General features: G+C 48.1%; 1 protein-coding gene across 5 annotated transcripts in view; it reads right to left on the reverse strand.

The window, feature by feature from the left end:
- Positions 1–13,921, reverse strand: part of RAP1GAP (RAP1 GTPase activating protein) — a 185,412-nt gene that overhangs the window by 35,348 nt on the left and 136,143 nt on the right. The gene's annotated exons all lie outside the window — the stretch shown is intronic.

The raw sequence follows: 13,921 nt of genomic DNA on the forward strand, positions 1-13,921 counted from the left end.
GCGCAGGAAGGCTAGGATGATGGAAATGAGGTCCAAAGGAAACTAGAATTGGCCAGATTGGAAGCTGAGAGAGACAGAAAGAACATGAAAGACAGATGGCCTTAAAGCGCTTGGAGTTGGAAGCAGAGGAGAGGAAACAGGCAAAACGCTTGGAGATGGAAATGGAGGTGAAACGCTTGGACTCAGAGTTAGAGCTGAAGCGCTTAGATCTGGAAAGGGCTAAGGTGGGTCTACCAGATAACCCTAACAAATCTTTCTCCAGGTACCGCTCCCCATTCCAAAAAATTCCTCACCTACAAGGTAGGCGATGATACAGAGGCCTTCTTAGAAAATTTCGAAAGGGCCTGCCTTGGTACAGCATCTCTACAGACCAGTATGTGGTGGAGCTGAGGCCGCAGCTCAGTGGACCCTTAGCAGAGGTGGCAGCTGAAATGCCTAAGGAACACATGAACAGCTATGAACTTTTTTTTAAAAAGGCCAGAATTAGAATGGGGCTAACACCCAAGCATGCCTGTTGGCGGTTCAAAGCCCTAAGGTGGAAACCAGACGTGGCATTTTCCCGACACGCCTACCACATTGTAAAAAATTGGGATACCTGGGTATCAGGAGGAAGTGTTAAATCTCTGGAAGATCTGTCTTTACTAATGCAAATGGAGCAGTTCTTAGAAGGTGTTCCTGAGGAAATAGAAAGGTACATTCTAGATGGGAAGCCCAAAACTGTAATCGAGACGGGGAAGATTGGAACCAAATGGGTGGAGGTGGCAGAAAAGAAAAAAGCTAGTAGCAGTTGGAGCAGATACCAGAAGGGACAACCCAAAACAACACCCTACCACCGGGGGCAGCCCAAGGCCCCACCTACATCCCAAGGAAAACCCCAAACCCCTTATTGTCCCACCACACCAGTCTCCAGCAACCAATGACCAGTCAGCTGGGCAATGTTTTAAATGTACTAAGCTGGGTCATGTGAAGGCCAACTGCCCCAAGAACCCCAACAAATTGCTGTTCATTACACCAGAATCACACCAAAGTTCCCCAGGCCCAGATGCCTTCCAGGTACCCTCAGAGCGAAGGGAAACTGTGAGTGTGGGTGGGAAGGGACACTGGAGCACAGGTGTCAGCTATCCACCAATCATTAGTGGACCCCAAATTCATCAACCCAGAGGCCGAAGTGACGATTCAACTCTTCATGTCAAACTCTTTAAACCTGCCTACAGCCAAGTTGCCTGTCCAATACAAGGGCTGGTCAGGAATGTGGTCTTTTGCAGTCTATGATGATTATCCCATCCCCATGCTGCTGGGGGAAGACTTGGCCAACCATGTGAAGCTAGCCAAGAGGGTGGGAATGGTCACCCGCAGCCAGGCTAAGCAAGCCTTCACACCTATCCCTGTTCCTGAGCCTTCTACCTGGGCCCAGTCTGTGTTACCAGAACCCGAAACTAAGGTGGTAAAACCGGATCCCCTGCCAATGACTACAACAGCTGTAGTGGATTCAGTCCCAGAGACCCAGCCAAAGCCAGTCCCAGAACCGGAACGGGCAGAGCAACCAGCACCAGAACCACTGCCAGCACTGAATCCAGCACTTGCAACCCCGTCTACAACTCATAGAATAGAATATCAAGGTTGGAAGGGACCTCAAGAGGTCATCTAGTCCAACCCCCTGCTCAAAGCAGGACCAATTCCCAACTAAATCATCCCAGCCAGGGCTTTGTCAAGCCAGGACTTAAAAACCTCCAAGGAAAGAGACTCCACCACCTCCCTAGGTAACGCATTCCAGTGTTTCACCACCCTCCTAGTGAAATAGTTTTTCCTAATATCCAACCTGGACCTCCCCCACTGCAACTTGAGACCATTGCTCCTTGTTCTGTCATCTGCCACCACTGAGAACAGCCGAGCTCCATCCTCTTTGGAACCCCCCTTCAGGTAGTTGAAGGCTGCTATCAAATCCCCCCTCATTCTTCTCTTCTGGAGACTAAACAATCCCAGTTCCCTCAGCCTCTCCTCATAAGTCATGTGCTCCAAACCCCTAATCCTTTTTGTTGCCCTCCGTTGGACTCTTTCCAATTTTTCCACATCTTTCTTGTAGTGTGGGGCCCAAAACTGGACACAGTATTCCAGATGAGGCCTCATCAATGTCGAATAAAGGGGAACGATCACGTTCCTCGATCTGCTGGCAATGCCCCTACTTATACAGCCCAAAATGCCGTTAGCTTTCTTGGCAACAAGAGCACACTATTGACTCATATCCAGCTTCTCGTCCACTGTGACCCCCAGGTCCTTTTCTGCAGAACTGCTACCTAGCCATTCGGTCCCTAGTCTGTAGCAGTGCAGGGGATTCTTCCGTCCTAAGTGCAGGACTCTGCACTTGTCCTTGTTGAACCTCATCAGGTTTTTTTTGGCCCAATCCTCGAATTTGTCTAGGTCCCTCTGTATCCGATCCCTACCCTCTAGTGTATCTACCACGCCTCCTAGGTTAGTGTCATCTGCAAACTTGCTGAGAGTGCAGTCCACACCATCCTCCAGATCATTAATAAAGATATTAAACAAAACGGGCCCCAGGACCGACCCTTGGGGCACTCCGCTTGAAACCGGCTGCCAACGAGACATGGAGCCATTGATCACTACCCGTTGAGCCCGACGATCTAGCCAGCTTTCTATCCACCTTACAGTCCATTCATCCAGCCCATACTTCTTTAACTTGGCGGCAAGAATACTGTGGGAGACCGTATCAAAAGCTTTGCTAAAGTCAAGAAATAACACATCCACTGCTTTCCCCTCATCCACAGAGCCAGTTATCTCATCATAGAAGGCAATTAGGTTAGTCAGGCACGACTTCCCCTTGGTGAATCCATGCTGACTGTTCCTGATCACTTTCCTCTCCTCTAAATGTTTCATAATTGATTCCTTGAGGACCTGCTCCATGATTTTTCCAGGGACTGAGGTGAGGCTGACCAGTCTGTAGTTCCCCGGATCCTCCTTCTTCCCTTTTTTAAAGATGGGCACTACATTAGCCTTTTTCCAGTCATCTGGGACCTCCCCCGATCGCCATGAGTTTTCAAAAATAATGGCTAATGGCTCTGCAATCTCACCCACCAACTCCTTTAGCACCCTCGGATGCAGCGCATCTGGCCCCATGGACTTGTGCACGTCCAGTTTTTCTAAATCGTCCCGAACCGCTTCTTTCTCCACAGAGGGCTGGTCACCTTCTCCCCATGCTGTACTGCCCAGTGCAGCAATCTGGGAGCTGACCTTGTGCGTGAAGACAGAGGCAAAAAAATCATTGAGTACATTAGCTTTTTCCACATCCTCGGTCACTAGGTTGCCTCCCTCATTCAGTAAGGGGCCCATACTTTCCTTGGTTTTCTTCTTGTTGCTAACATACCTGAAGAAACCCTTCTTGTTACTCTTAACATCTCTTGCTAACTGCAACTCCAAGTGTGATTTGGCCTTCCTGATTTCACTCCTGCATGCCTGAGCAATATTTTTATACTCCTCCCTGGTCATTTGTCCAATCTTCCACTTCTTGTAAGCTTCTTTTTTGCGTTTAAGATCAGCAAGGATTTCACTGTTTAGCCAAGCTGGTCGCCTGCCATATTTACTATTCTTTCTACACATCGGGATGGTTTGTTCCTGCAACCGCAATAAGGATTCTTTAAAATACAGCCAGCTCTCCTGGACCCCTTTGCCCTTCATGTTATTCTCCCAGGGGATCCTGCCCATCTGTTCCCTGAGGGAGTCAAAGTCTGCTTTTCTGAAGTCCAGGGTCCGTATTCTGCTGCTCTCCTTTCTTCCTTGTGTCAGGATCCTGAACTCGACCATCTCATGGTCACTGCCTCCCAGGTTCCCATCCACTTTTGCTTCCCCTACTAATTCTTCCCTGTTTGTGAGTAGCAGGTCAAGAAAAGCTCTGCCCCTAGTTGGTTCCTCCAGCACTTGCACCAGGAAATTGTCCCCTACACTTTCCAAAAATTTCCTGGATTGCCTGTGCACCGCTGTATTGCTCTCCCAGCAGATATCAGGGTGATTAAAGTCTCCCATGAGAACCAGGGCCTGCGATCTAGCAACTTCTGCTAATTGTCAGAAGAAAGCCTCGTCCACCTCATCCCCCTGGTCTGGTGGTCTATAGCAGACTCCAACCACGACATCCCCTTGTTGCTCACACTTCTCAACTTTATCCAGAGACTCTCAGGTTTTTCTGCAGTTTCATACCGGAGCTCTGAGCAGTCATACTCCTCTCTTACATACAACGCAACTCCCCCACCTTTTCTGCCCTGCCTGTCCTTCCTGAACAGTTTATATCCATCCATGACACTACTCCAGTCATGTGAGTTATCCCACCAAGTCTCTGTTATTCCAATCACATCATAGTTCCCTGACTGCGCCAGGACTTCCAGTTCTCCCTGGTTGTTTCCCAGGCTTCTTGCATTTGTGTACAGGCACTTAAGATAACTCATCGATCGTCCCTCTTTCTCAGTATGAGACAGGAGTCCTCCTCTCTTGCACTCTCCTGCTTGTGCTTCCTCCCAGGATCCCATTTCCCCACTTACCTCAGGGCTTTGGTCTCCTTCCCCCGGTGAACCTAGTTTAAAGCCCTCCTCACTAGATTAGCCAGCCTGCTGGCGAAGATGCTCTTCCCTCTCTTCGTTAGGTGGAGCCCGTCTCTGCCTAGCACTCCTTCTTGGAACACCATCCCATGGTCGAAGAACTCCAATGCCAGAGGGCACTACCGAGCCTGCACAGGCAGCAGCAGATAAACCTACGCAAGAGGCTCAGCCGGAGCCTGAAATGCAACCTAATGCACCAGCGGAGAGCAGTTCACAGTCAACGGAAACAGCCCCATCACCTACATCACTTCCAGGGGGACCAAGCCCAAGTCCACAATCCAGTGAGGAACTGATGTCTCCAGCATCAAGGGCACAGTTCCAGGCTGAGCAGGAAGCAGATGACAGCCTCCAGGGAGCTTGGACGGCAGTACGGAGCAACCCACCGCCTCTCAGCTTTTCTAGCTGATCCCGGTTTGTGGTAGAACAAGGACTTTTATACAAGGAAACTCTTTCTGGTGGGCACCAAGGAGACTGGCATCCCCAAAGACATTTGGTAGTTCCAACTAAGTACTGGGTAAAGCTCTTAAGCTTAGCCCACAATCATCCTAGTGGCCATGATAAGGTGAACAGAACCAAAGACCATTTGGGGAAGTCCTTCCACTGGGAAGGAATGAGCAAGGACATTTCTACTTATGTCCGGTCTTGTGAGGTGTCCCAAAGAGTGGGGAAAACCCAAGACCAGATCAAAGCCCCTCTCCAGCCACTCCCCATAATTGAGGTTCCATTTCCACAAGTAGCTGTGGATATTCTGGGTCCTTGCCCAAAACAGACGCCCAGAGGAAAGCAGTACATACTGACTTTCATGGATTTTGCCACCCAATGGCCGGAAGCAGTAGCTCTAAGCAACACCAGGGCTAAAAGTGTGTGCCAGGCATTAACAGACATTTTTGCCAGGGTGACATCCTTATGGATTCGGGAACTAATTTCCTGGCAGGGACCATGAAAAGCCTTTGGAAGCTCATGGGGTGAACCACTTGATTGCCACCCCTTACCACCATCAAACCAATGGCCTGGTGGAGAAGTTTAATGGAACTTTGGGGGCCACGATACGTAAATTCGTAAATGAACACTCCAATGATGGGGACCTAGTGTTGCAGCAGTTGCTCTTTGCCTTCAGGGCTGTACCACATCCCAGTTTAGGGTTTTCACCATTTAAACTTGTATGGCCGTGAGGTTAAGGGGCCATTATAGTCAGTGAAGCAGCAATGGGAGGGGTTTACGCCTTCTCCAGGAACTAACATTCTGGACTTTGTAAATAACCTACAAAACACCCTCCGAAACTCTTTAGCCCTTGCTAGAGAAAACCTAAAAGATGCTCAGAAAGAGCAAAAGGCCTGGTATGATAAACATACCAGAGAGTGTTCCTTCAAAGTAGGGGACCAGGTCATGGTCTTGAAGACGCTCCAGGCCCATAAAATAGAAGCATCGTGGGACCGGCCATTTACGATCCAAGAGCGCCTGGTAGCTGTTAACTATCTCATAGCATCCCCCACCTCAACTCTAAAGCCTAAAGTGTACCATTTTAATTTTCTAAAGCCCTTTTATTCCAGAGAATTAAAGGTTGTCAGTTTACAGCCCAGGGAGGAGATGACGCTGAGTGGCCTGAAGGTATCTACTATGAAGTAAAAAGTGATGGTGGTGTGGAAGAGGTGAACCTCTCAATGACCCTCGGACGTATGCAGCAAAAGCAGATCAAGGAGCTGTGCACTAGCTTCGCGCTGATGTTCTCAGCCACCCAAGGACGGACTGAATGGACGTACCACTCCATTGACACACGTAATGCTCGCCCAATTAGAGCCCAACCTTACCAGGTGGCTCCTCAAGCCAAAACTGCTATAGAACGGGAGATCCAGGACATGCTACAGATGGGGGTAATCCGCCCTCTAACAGTGCATGAGCATCTCCAGTGGTTCTAGTTCCCAAACCAGATGGGGAAATACACTTTTGCATGGACTACCGTAAGCTAAATGCTGTAACTCGCCCAGACAACTATCCAATGCCACGCACAGATGAGCTATTGGAAAAACTGGGATATGCCCAATTCATCTCTACCTTAAACTTAACCAAGGGGTACTGGCAAGTACCGCTAGATGAATCTGCCAAGGAAAGGTCAGCCTTCGTCATCCAGGCAGGGGTGTATGAATTTAAGGTGCTCCCTTTCGGGATGCGAAATGCTCCCGCCACCTTCCAAAGACTTGTAGATGGTCTCCTAGCAGGACTGGGAGAATCTACAGTCGCCTACCTTGATGATGTGGCCATCTTTTCTGATTCATGGGCAGAACACCTGGAGAACCTGGAAAAAGTCTTCGAGCACATAAGGGAGGCAGCACTAACTGTTAAGGTTAAAAAGTGTCAAAGAGCCTAACCTACCTTGGACACCAGGTGGGTCAAGGAACTACAACCCCCTACAGGCCAAAGTGAATGCTATCCAAAAGTGGCCTGTCCCAAAGTCAAAGAAACAGGTCCAATCCTTCTTAGGGTTGGCCGGATATTACAGGCGATTTGTACTGCACTACAGCCAAATCGCCGCCCCACTGACAGACCTAACCAAAAAGAAACAGCCAAATGCAGTTCAGTGGACTGATGAGTGTCAGAAGGCCTTTAACCAGCTTAAGGCGACACTCATGTCTGACCCTGTGCTAAGGGCCCCAGACCTTGACAAACCGTTCCTAGTAATCACAGATGCATCCGAGCGTGGTGTGGAAGCAGTTTTAATGCAGGAAGGACCGGATCAAAAATTCCATCCTGTCGTGTTTCTCAGCAAAAAACTGTCTGAGAGGGAAAGCCACTGGTCAATCACCGAAAAGGAATGTTACGCCATTGTGTACTCGCTGGAAAAGCTACGCCCATAAGTTTGGGGACGGCGTTTCCACCTGCAAACCGACCATGCTGTGCTGAAGTGGCTTCATACTGTCAAGGAAAATAACAAAAAATTTCTTCGGTGAAGTTTAGCTCTCCAAGATTTTGATTTTGAAATACAACACATTTCAGAAGCTTCTAACAAACTGGTTAATGCACTGTCCCGTGAAAGTTTCCAAGAATCAACTGGTTAAAATCGTCCTTGAAATGTGGGAAATATTGTTAGTTTTTATATAATCAATAGTATATCTAAAGGTGCATGTGTCTTAGTAACTCTGTTGTCTCCTAGAGCTCCAGGAAGAAATCACAGCCAGTGTGGAGCAGGCTGTCCAGCACCGTCTGTGATTTGGGGGGCATGTCATAAATATAAAGGGAAGGGTAACAACCTTTATGTCTGCAGTAACGTAAAATCCCTCCTGGCTAGAGGTACAGACAGAAGTACAGAATCATTTTATCTGTAAGGGGTTAATCAGTTCAATTAACCTAGTTGGCACCTCACCAGAAGAACCAATGGGAAAAGAAGATACTTTTAAATCGGGGGCGGGGGGGAGGAGGGTTATTTGTGCTCTCTTTGTTGGTTACCTCTGGATAGAGAGAGAGAGACCAGGTAACCCATCTCTTGAAAAGATACCTTAGAATCATAGAATATCAGGGTTGGAAGGGACCTCAGGAGGTCATCTAGTCCAACCCCCTGCTCAAAGCAGGACCAATTCCCAACTAAATCATCCCAGCCAGGGCTTTGTCAAGCCTGACCTTAAAAACCTCTAAGGAAGGAGATTCCACCACCTCCCTAGGTAACTCATTCCAGTGCTTCACCACCCTCCTAGTGAAAAAGTTTTTCCTAATATCCAACCTAAACTTCCCCAACTGCAACTTGAGACGGTTACTCCTTGTTCTGTCATCAGGTACCACTGAGAACAGTCTAGATCCACCCTCTTTGGAACCCCCTTTCAGGTAGCTGAAAGCAGCTATCAAATCCCCCCTCATTCTTCTCTTCTGGAGACTAAACAATCCCAGTTCCCTCAGCCTCTCCTCATAAGTCATGTGCTCCAGCCCCCTAATAATTTTTGTTGCCCTCCACTGGACTCTTTCCAATTTTTCCACATCCTTCTTGTAGTGTGGGGCCCAAAACTGGACACAGTACTCCAGATGAGGCCTCACTAATGTCAAATAGAGGGGAATGATCACGTCCCTCGATCTGCTGGCAATGCCCCTACTTATACAGCCCAAAATGCCGCTAGCCTTCTTGGCAACAAGGGCACACTGTTGACTCATATCCAGCTTCTCGTCCACCGTAACCCCTAGGTCCTTTTCTGCAGAACTGCTTCCTAGCCATTCGGTCCCTAGTCTGTAACAGTGCATGGGATTCTTCCATCCTAAGTGCAGGACTCTGCACTTGTCCTTGTTGAACCTCATCAGGTTTCTTTTGGCCCAATCCTCTAATTTGTCTAGGTCCCTCTGTATCCTATCCCTACCCTCCAGCGTATCTACCACGCCTCCCAGTTTAGTGTCATCTGCAAACTTGCTGAGAGTGCAGTCCACCCATCCTCCAGATCATTAATGAAGATATTGAACAAAACTGGCCCCAGGACCGACCGTTGGGGCACTCCGCTTGAAACCGGCTGCCAACGAGACATGGAGCCATTGATCACTACTCGTTGAGCCCGATGATCTAGACAGCTTTCTATCCACCTTATAGTTCATTCATCCAGCCCATACTTCTTTAACTTGGTGGCAAGAATACTGTGGGAGACCGTATCAAAAGCTTTGCTAAAGTCAAGGAATAACACATCCACTGCTTTCCCCTCATCCATAAAATGATACATCTAAAATTATAGAAATTGTAAGTAAAGGCAATGAAATGTGTTAGATTATCTTTTGTTTTAGCTTATGAATTTTCCCTATGCTAAGAGGGAGGTTTATTCCTGTTTTTGTAACTTTAAAGTTGAGCCTAGAGGGGAATCCTCTGTGTTTTAAATCTTATCACTCTGTAAAATTATCATCCATCCTGATTTTACAGAGGTGCTTCTTTTACACTTTTCTTTTGTGATAGACCCAGCCCAGTTGGGAACAGCAGAGTAGCAGAAGGGAGATATACTGGCCACTGGATAAGTAGTTTTCTGTTCCCTGAGTGACCAGAGCAGGGGCTGCTCCAGGCTAATAGACCACCTGACTCCAATTAACTTGCTAAGAGTCAGGTGAGACAGTTAAGCACCTGACCCTAATTAAGGCCCCTCGGATGCTATAAAAGGGATCACTCCAGTCAAGCCAGTGGGAGCGGAAGCGTGTGTGAGAGGAACTGGGAGCAAGAGATGTGCAAGAAGCTGAGAGTGAGTAGGCATACTGCTGGAGGACTGAGAAGTACAAGCGTTATCAGACATCAGGAGGAAGGTCCGGTGGTGAGGACAAAGAAGGTGTTGGGAGGAGACCATGGGGAAGTAGCCCAGAGAGTTGTAGGTGTCGTGCAACTGTACCAGGAGGCACTCTAAATAGCTGCAGTCCACAGGGCCCTGGGCTGGAACCCAGAGTAGAGGGCGGGCCTGGATTCCACCCATACCTCCCAACTCCTGATCAGACACCGGAGGAATTGACCTGAACTATAGCTTCTACCAGAGGGGAAGGTCTCTGGACTGTTTCCTGACCCACAGGGTGAATCTGTGAAGCGAGCAAATCTGCCAAAAGTGCAGGACCCACCAAGGTAGAGGAGGAACTTTGTCACACTTTATAATAAAGTAGTTCTTTTAAGAACCTGATGGATTTTTAGTGTTGTAAAAATAAAGGGTCTGGTCTGTACTTTTATTAAAGGCAATTGGTTGATATATTATTCTCAAGCCTCCCCAGTGTGGAAACAGGGTTAAAGGATTTAAAGATAGGTCTCTTAGTTATAAGAAACAGAGCAACTGTCATGCTAAGTCTTAGCTTAATATCGTGGGACCTGTAGAAGCAGGGCTCACGTCAGAAGCGGGTGGGAAGACAGCAGAGTAGAGTCAGCCTTGAGATAGCGATGTTTGAGAACAGAAGTGAGAAAATACAGAAATGGGCAGGACATAACATAAACAAACTGCAGATGTTTTTAATTAATGCATGCCACTAAAATGTATAAACGCTTGTGTGATATTGCTTGTATTTTGAAGAAACTGAGGCAGAGATGCTCTCTGTCAGCTGTGTTCTTCCCTTGCAATTGCATGTCCTGAATAAAGTTGTCTCTGATTTTGTTGCTTCCAACCTGAGAGTGGAGTTCGTTTCTTCCACAATATTTGGTGCCATATGACGCGGATGGCTACGCCTGGCTGAGGCAGCGACCGCTACTACAGACTGTTCCCCTTCAAACCCCAGGCGCCAAGCCAGAGGTAAGAGACATTTTGAAATCTCTACTGGGGTGTCGGAGGACTGATCGTGGAGCCGTCTGTCCCTCTGGGCTCACGCCATGCAAACTTTTATTTATGCAACAAGATCAGACGCAGAACGGTGTTGGGGAATTGATTGCCCCATGTAAGGTCAGTGATATGTGTACGCGGGGCTGGGAAATGTGGTGTTGCCCCAGGGTAAGCCAATGTGTGACTTAGGTCAGACCTATTGAGTTGAGGGGTTGTGGTAACGCCCTCAGAGAAGAACACAGGTGTGTTCAGTCTGAACAGAGGGGATGTGGTGATGCCCTCAGGTTAAAAACAAAACAAAACAAACAAACGATGCATTGTGGTATGAAGGAATAGAGGCCTTGGTGTGTGTGTGTGCCAGTGTGAATGAGGGTCACCGAAAAACGCCCACAGCTCCCTGCGAAGCCCACAAACTCGTGACCAGGGATGTCTCTAATGCAAGCCCAGTGGCTACACCTTAGTGGATCGGTAGAAGATCTGACCCAAGGCGGGCTGTCTCTGCATGGCATGACCGGCGAGGGGTCTGCCTGGGTCTAGTATTGTGTGACCCCCATCTTCCCTCCCGCTCTCCTCCCCGCATGAATCACTGACTGATCTGATCACCTTACCGGAGGCAATTAGAGTACGCGGCATCATCTCTCTGAGACTAGTGGACACTCTTTGCTGAAGGGAGGTGTAGGAGGGTTGTGGACATCCTCGATAATCTTTCCTGTGTGAGTGCCTGAGGAGTGGTGTGGTGATTTTAGCTTTATGAGCCGCTGCACTCCGCGGACAGGATAGAGACGTGTCTTAGTTTATGAGCTGCAGCAGCAGACAGGGCACCCCCACATTCTTAGAGAACGAGTGGAAATCAGTCCAAGGACTTGTTAGTACTTAGATCATTGGAATTTTTACACACACGATGATCCATCTAAACAATTCCCACTAGAAGGTACCTTCAATTCAAATGGGACCGTATCTCTTAGAGATGCTCTCTAAGACACAAAGTGTAGGATTTAAAAAGCATCCGGATGCCTCCCTACCCAAATTATTTTTTGTTAACCCCTTGGCTTCTTTATATCCCCAATTAGTTAAGGCTGAAAATAAGGAGGGATAGGAACGGGTTAATTTGAAAAGACAGCTTGGTCTAGAGATAAGGAGAAAGCTGCTTTGCGTTCAAGGGCAAGAATCGACACAGACTATGCCACGCATAGAAAACAACAAAGTTTAGAGGCTGCAGAGATGGAAAACACAGATGAAACAGCGAAAGGAGGAGCCGAGCTTCGTGTCCCTGAAGCTGATGTGCTTCCAAGAGCGGAAGCAAGTTGGAGATTGCACAGTGTATCTCTGGACAATCTGTAGACAGGATAATCTCCCGTCCACCTCCCCCACTTCTCTGGACATTATACACAGACATGGCCAGTCTGGACGTATGTGTGTGAGTATGAAAGTGGCTTAGGGATTGGGGCAGTAACGTTTTTCTTCCCCTGAGTGATGTGGGAGCGTATACATTAAGGCCACCTCTTTGCTAGATATGCATTTTAATCTCACCATGACCGCAGGAAATCACATTATTTATTGGCCAGCAGACAAAGCCCTACAATCAGACCTTAGGTATCAAATTCTTTTAATTGGACCACTTTAATATCTGACCGATTTCAGAATTTGCACTTACTCCTACCAGAGGTTCAGAAAATTTCTGACTTACAGGGTCAAATCCATGTGCTTCAGAATATATATTGAATTGAAAAACATGCTTTTCATACAGCCTACAGAGTGGCTACTTTGGGTACTAATTATGATGTGATGTGCTATGTAACTAAGGCAGTGAAACAACCCCAGCATATTATACATTAATGCTTGTATTGCTTTTGTTTAGTCTAGGAATGTGTTGTTGTTGTAAGGAGTATAATAACAAAAATGCCTTTCATGTTCATACTAATCATGCATTATTGTTATATCCAGCTAAGATGTATAGGGCTAGTCCTGATCCTTTTGAGCTATAAACAGAAATACAAGACATGATGCAATTGGAGGTTTAAGAATGTTGGTTGTGCTAAAGACCAGCACAAAAGAGGGGAATGTGGAAACAGGGTTAGAGGATTTAAATTTAGGCCTCTCAGTTGTAAGAAACAGAGCAACTGTCATGCTAAGTCTTAGCCTAATATCGCAGGACCTGTAGAAGCAGGGCTCACGTTAGAAGCGGGTGGGAATACAGCAGAGTAGAGTCAGCGTGACCCAGCCTTGAGATAGCGATGTTTGAGAACAGAAGTGAGAAAATACAGGAATGGGCAGGACATAACAAAAACAAACTGCAGATGTTTTTAATTAATGCATACCACTAAAATGTATAAATGTATAAGCTTTATACAGAGTAAAATGGATTTATCTGGGGTTTAGAGCCCATTGGGAGCTGGGTGTCTGGCTGCTAGAGACAGGAGCATTTCTCAAGCTGTTTTCAGTTAAGTCTGCAGCTTTGGGGCACGTGGTTCAGACCCTGGGTCTGTGTTGGAGCAGACTGGCGTGTCTGGCTCAACAAGGCAGGGTTCTGGAGGCCCAAACTGGCAGAGAAAATGGGTTCAGAGGTAGTCTCAGCACATCAGGTGACAGTCCCAAGGGGGTTTCTCTGATCGAACCTGTCACACAGCCTACAACAGAACGGCAATCCAGTATCTAGCACTTGCCTAGCCCCTTCCATGCGGGGAACCCAGAGGCTGGTCACCATGCTGTCCCCTTTGACAGGATGGGGGAACTGAGGTAGGGTGGGGGAGTGACTGACCCACAGTCACACGCAGAGCTGGGAATGGAACCCAGGACTCCTGCCTCCCAGGCCCTGCTCTAACCATTGGATGCTACTACATCCCTTTAAGGCAGAGCCCTGCAACTGTGGGATGGGTCCACCTGGGGGCACGGAGGAACTTTGGGGTGAGTGCAGTGGGGCCCTGGCCAGCCCTCATGGGGGGCGCGGTGGGAGTACCACGCAGCTCCCCTCCGCCCCCAGGCTCCCAGCTCTGCTCCAGCCACGGCCCCAACCCCAGCCTTGCCCCCAGCCTTCAGCCCCGACTGTGGCCTAGCCACGGCTTCCACTCCCGGCCCTGGCCTTAG

This window comes from Malaclemys terrapin, chromosome 19 (assembly GCF_027887155.1).
Source record: "Malaclemys terrapin pileata isolate rMalTer1 chromosome 19, rMalTer1.hap1, whole genome shotgun sequence".
Taxonomy (NCBI): domain Eukaryota; kingdom Metazoa; phylum Chordata; order Testudines; family Emydidae; genus Malaclemys; species Malaclemys terrapin.